Source organism: Triticum dicoccoides, chromosome 2B, assembly GCF_002162155.2.
Source record: "Triticum dicoccoides isolate Atlit2015 ecotype Zavitan chromosome 2B, WEW_v2.0, whole genome shotgun sequence".
NCBI lineage: Eukaryota > Viridiplantae > Streptophyta > Magnoliopsida > Poales > Poaceae > Triticum > Triticum dicoccoides.
Genome location: NC_041383.1, coordinates 419,965,403 through 419,971,402, shown reverse-complemented (window position 1 = coordinate 419,971,402; position 6,000 = coordinate 419,965,403).

The window sequence follows — 6,000 nt, the reverse complement described above, 5'->3', positions numbered from 1 at the left end:
GATAAGTTTTTTTTTCAATGAGTACATACCTTGACAAGATTTTGAAGTAGTTCAAAATGGAACAGTCAAAGAAAGAGTTCTTGCTTGTGTTACAAGGTGTGAAATTGAGTAAGACTCAAAACCCGACCACGGCAGAAGATAGAAAGAGAATGAAAGTCATTCCCTATGCCTTGGCCATAGGTTCTATAAAGTATGCCATGCTGTGTACCAGATCTATTGTATACCCTACACTGATTTTGGCAAGGGAGTACAATAGTGATCTAGGAGTAGATCACTGGACAGCGGTCAAAATTATCCTTAGTGGAATAAGGATATGTTTCTCGATTATGGAGGTGAAAAAAGGTTCGTCGTAAAGGGTTACGTCGATGCAAGTTTTGACACTGATCTAGATGACTCTAAGTCTCAATCTGGATACATATTGAAAGTGGGAGCAATTAGCTAGAGTAGCTCCGTGCAGAGCATTGTTGACATAGAAATTTGCAAAATACATACGGATCTGAATGTGGCAGACCCGTTGTCTAAACTTCTCTCACAAGCAAAACATGATCACACCTTAGTACTCTTTGGGTGTTAATCACATAGCGATGTGAACTAGATTACTGAATCTAGTAAACCCTTTGGGTGTTAGTCACATGGCGATGTGAACTATGCGTGTTAATCACATAATGATGTGGACTATTGATGTTAATCACATGGCGATGTGATCTAGATTATTGACTCTAGTGCAAGTGGGAGACTGAAGAAAATATGCCCTAGAGGCAATAATAAAGTTATTATTTATTTCCTTATTTCATGATAAATGTTTATTATTCATGCTAGAATTGTATTAACCGGAAACATAACACATGTGTGAATACATAGACAAATAGAGTGTCACTAGTATGCCTCTACTAGACTAGCCTGTTAATCAAAGATGGTTATGTTTCCTAACCATGGACAAAGAGTTGTTATTTGATTAATGGGATCACATCATTAGTTGAATGATCTGATTGACATGACCCATTCCGTTAGCTTAGCACCCGATCGTTTAGTATGTTGCTATTGCTTTCTTCATGACTTATACATGTTCCTATGACTATGAGATTATGCAACTCCCATTTACCGGAGGAACACTTTGTGTGCTACCAAACGTCATAACGTAACTGGGTGATTATAAAGGTGCTCTACAGGTGTCACCGAAGGTACTTGTTGGGTTGGCGTATTTCGAGATTAGAATTTGTCACTCCGAATGTCGGAGAGGTATCTCTGGGCCCTCTCGGTAATGCACATCACTTAAGCCTTGCAAGCATTGCAACTAATGAGTTAAGTTGTGAGATGATGTATTACAGAATGAGTAAAGAGACTTGCCGGTAACGAGATTGAACTAGGTATTGGATACCGACGATCGAATCTCGGGCAAGTAACATACCGATGACAAAGGGAACAACGTATGTTGTTATGCGGTCTGACCGATAAAGATCTTCGTAGAATATGTAGGAACCAATATGGGCATCCAGGTCCCGCTATTGGTTATTGACCGGAGACGTGTCTCGGTCATGTCTACATTGTTCTCGAACCGTAGGGTCCGCATGCTTAAGGTTTCGATGACAGTTTTATGAGTTTATGAGTTTTGATGTACCGAAGGAGTTCGGAGTCCCGGATGAGATCTGGGACATGATGAGGAGTCTCAAAATGGTCGAGACGTAAAGATCGATATATTGGACGACTATATTCGGAGTTCAGAAAAGTTCCGAGTGATTCGGGTATTTTTCGGAGTACCGGAGAGTTACGAGAATTCGTATTGGGCCTCTTTGGGCCATACGGGAAAGGAGAAAAAGGGCCAAAAGGGTGGCCGCACCCCTCCCCTTGGACTAGTCCGAATTGGACTAGGGAGGGGGGGCGCCCCCTTCCTTCCTTCTCCTTCTCTCTTCCCTTTCCTTCTCTCCTACTCCTACTACATGGAAGGGTTCCTAGTTGGACTAGGAAAAGGGGAATCCTACTCCCGGCGGGAGTAGGACTCCCCTAGGGCGCGCCATAGAGAGGGCCGGCCCTCCCCTCCTCCACTCCTTTATATACGGGGGCAGGGGGCACCCCATAGACACACAAATTGGTCTTCGTGATCGTTCCTTAGCCGTGTGCGGTGCCCCCCTCCACGATATTACACCTCGGTCATATTGTAGCGGTGCTTAGGCGAAGCCCTGCGACAGTTGAACATCAAGATCGTCACCACGCCGTCGTGCTGACGGAACTCCTCCTCAAGGCTTTGCTGGATCGAAGCCCGGGGTGCGTCATCGAGTTGTACGTGTGTCAAGAACTCGGAGGTGCCGGAGTAACGGTGCTTGGATCGATAGGACCGGGAAGACGTACGACTACTTCCTCTACGTTGTGTCAACGCTTCCGCTTCGGTCTACGAGGGTACGTAGACAACACTCTCCCCTCTAGTTGCTATATCATCACCATGATCTTGCGTGTGCGTAGGAATTTTTTTGAAATTACTACGTTCCCCAACAGGAAGACCCCCATGGATTCTGATGACAGGGGCTGCAGCAAGTTTGACCCCCAACCAGATACTGCGCCGGAACCTTCAGTGGTTCCGAATTCAGGCAGGCAGCCCCTCGCTAAGGGGGGCAAGCCGCCTGTACCAATGACCTCGTCTATCCATAGGCATCGGACAACTTGCTGGGAGCGCTTCAGGGCGCTTCCATTGATGAAGAACACCATACTCTGACGAGTACGGCGATTGAGAAGGTTCGGTCCGCCAAAAGCGGATTGACCGAAGCCTGCGCCAACCTCCTAACAGGCTTTGAGGTAAGTAATTGAATTATGAGAAAATATCCCAGTATAGACAGTATCCCCTGATGCTTTGTTTGGTGTTCGGAAAGAAAAGCCAAACAGAGGATCAAATAACATCCATAGGAGTCTAATAAGAGTATGTCTACGTGAATAAGCAGGCGTCGCTGCTGGCCGCTGCCGCTCGCACTGCGGAGGTCTCCGGACTGAAGCGGGACCTAGAGCGGAACGAGGAAGAGCTCGGCCTCGTGAAGAGGCAGCTCGAAGAAAACAAAGGTACACCCTGCACCGTAAGTATGTCATATAAAGGAAAAACAGTTGATGCTAATAGAAGCGTCATGAATTTGAATAGGGGCCACGACCGAAGTGGCGGCCCTTAAGAAGGCGCTGTCCGAGGCCGAAGACAAAGCGGCCAAGGAGCGCATCGAGCGCGAGAAGCAAGAGGCCCGAGTCGACGAGGTCCAGCAAGAGCTCCAGGATTTCATCAAAAAATACGAGTCCTTGGAGCGTGACTCTATGACGCAAGAGTTCGAGCTTGCGAAGGCCCTCCAGAGCGCACAAGATGCTAAGGCCGAAGCCCAAAAGGCCCTCCAGAAGATTCAGGCAGCCAAGAAGATAGCGGCGAGTAAGGCATTCATTATGCAAAGCAAGCATGTGAAGGAGACTTTTCTTTTACTTACCTGAATTCGAAGCTCTCCAGGAGCGTTCGCAGATCTGCCGCGCAGCATATCGGATGCCGTGGAGTTCTACCGGGCCGAAGAAGGGAGCTCGACGGAGAAGTTGTTCTGGTCTCAATACTAGGACCGAACATCCGATGCCCTTGAGCGACCAGCTGAAGCAACTGGTCGAACTGCACAAGGCGGCCAAACTGGCCATGAAGGACCTCATAGTCCGGATGTGGCCTGGCGAGCCCCTGCCCAGCAGTTACTTCGGCCTGGTAAAGCGGCTTCTGAATGCCTGCCCGCGACTTGAAGTCATAAAGCGGTCAGTCTATATTCAAGGTGCGCGCAGGGCCTTGGCCCGTGCGAAAGTGCACTGGGCGAAGATGGATGCCGAGAAGCTGGTGACGGAGGGGCTGCCGAAGGGCAAGGAGCATCGCCACCCCAAACAGTATTATGACAATGTCCTGAAGGGTGCCCGCCTTGTAGCGGAGGAATGTGCTAAGGATGTAATATATGAATGAATGTACTCATGTCATCCTGTAATATGAAAACGAGTTCATGTGCGCTATATAGCGCTTGTTGATTTAAAATATTACCTTCTGTGCGGCCGTTTATAAAGTCTGAGAGTTGGCCGGTCGTCAGCTTCTGCCCCATGTAACTAGTACTGGGGTGTTCGAGATAAATCTAAGCACTCTTTATCCAAATTTATTGGTCCTTTAAGGAGGTGTTTAGCGTAGCGAACAAGGCAATCGGACTATACAGCTTTATCACTCTCACTTAGCCATAGAAGTCTACAATTTTAAATTTTGGCGAAGCCCCTAGTGTTCGGAAGGCCGAACTTGGGGCGCTATACACGCTTAAATCGGACAAGGCCGATTCCTCGCCCGAAGCGGAAAAAATCTTTAAGGATTTGAGACCTCTCGAACAGCGACCAGCTCTCGCCGCATCATGCCAGTCAGTTTTCGGCTTTCTCTACTGAGGTGCTCGTCCGGAAGAATGGAGACACAATCGCAGTAGTTCTCCCTATGCTACCTTAGCCGATATAGCCGAACGTAAGGCACCAAAACATGGGAGCCGGGCAAACCCAACTATTGACCCAAGACATGATTCGGAGCTGATGCATATAATGCTATAAGTTTGGGGTGCCGCACTGTCGAAAGTGTTCGGACTTTTTTTGTCGTGTTATGGGGTACCCTGAAACCCCTGGCGAGCTGGACGTACCAAAATATACGTGTGCAATTTGTAAATAAGCAGTAAAGGAAAAGGATAAAGAAATGTAATAGTAAGCTAACGTTGTACATTATTTTCCATTGTTATTTGAATAATACATCAAGGCGTATGTGTACAGGTGGTGTGATAAGCAAAATAGGACTATTTGACATGTCCTTAACCAAGAGCGAGCTGCGTGTGGGTATGTAAAACGGGTTTAGCGATCGATATCAGAGACCACCTGGGTATTCCCTTGTACGCCAAAGCTTCTTGTCTCCTTGGTGTTTCCATCCAGTTTTGGGTCCGATAGTTGGACTATCGGAAGAGCCTCCCGAAATAAGGACCTGAAAAGAAAAGGTGTGAAGATATAAAGATCTTGGGGCGGTAGAGCCGCATTGTGGACCGTGTCGTAGCCCTGCCTCCGCCTATGCCCACGGTATTTTGAGTGCGTAATTATGTACGCGCGGCACGAATTTTGCCGCTTGACTGGGACTAGGACGGAGGCCGAATTGCTAGGAGATCTCTGGACGTGCCGGACGATCCTGTTGCAGGGTACTCCGGACTCGCTTGACAGTGTCCGGGGGCTTTATCGCCGAATTGGCGGTCTGCCTAAGAAGGCTGCTTTGTACTTCTGCTGCGAGGGCCGCAGTGTGCTCCTCCGTACGGAGCAAGCGCTCTGTGTTTTCATTAACTGTTATAACCCCGCGAGGTCCTGGCATTTTGAGCTTGAGGTATGCATAATGCGGTACCGCATAGAATCTGGCAAATGCAGTTCGTCCGAGCAGTGCGTGATAGCCACTGCGGAAGGGGACGATATCGAAGATTAACTCCTCGCTTTGGAACGTCGGGGCGGCGGCCTCGGGTGGCGATCCGCCAGTTCGGCTTTCAGCAGGCGGCTTGGCAGCGGTGATGTTCACTTCTTTTGGTCGTTTGGGCGGTAGCGGATGCGGCATTGGGTGATCCTGGTTTCAGCGGTGCCTCGGCATTGTTGGTTCCCAGATCGTGCTCTGGAGGTTTGTTTGGTGGCGGCAATGTCTTTTCTCTGGGTGGACAAGTGTTCAAGATTCCTTGGTGTGACGAGGTTGAGAGGATCCAGGTGAAAGTCATGTGCTTTGGCACCTGCTATGGCGATGCCCGTGGATGTCGCATCCCTCTTGGGGGCATCGTTGAGGTTCCTCTCACCAAGCCAGGGCTACGGGTGAAAACCCCTGACCGGTCCCACGGTCTCGACGGCGGCAGCATGATATGTCGTCTCCCTCTTCAGGGCATTGTCGTGGAGCCCAGGTTACCTCTAGTGTGTCGCGCTGCCATCGGGGGGCATGTTCAGATCCTGTCTTAGGGCTCCCTCGGCTCTAGCTTA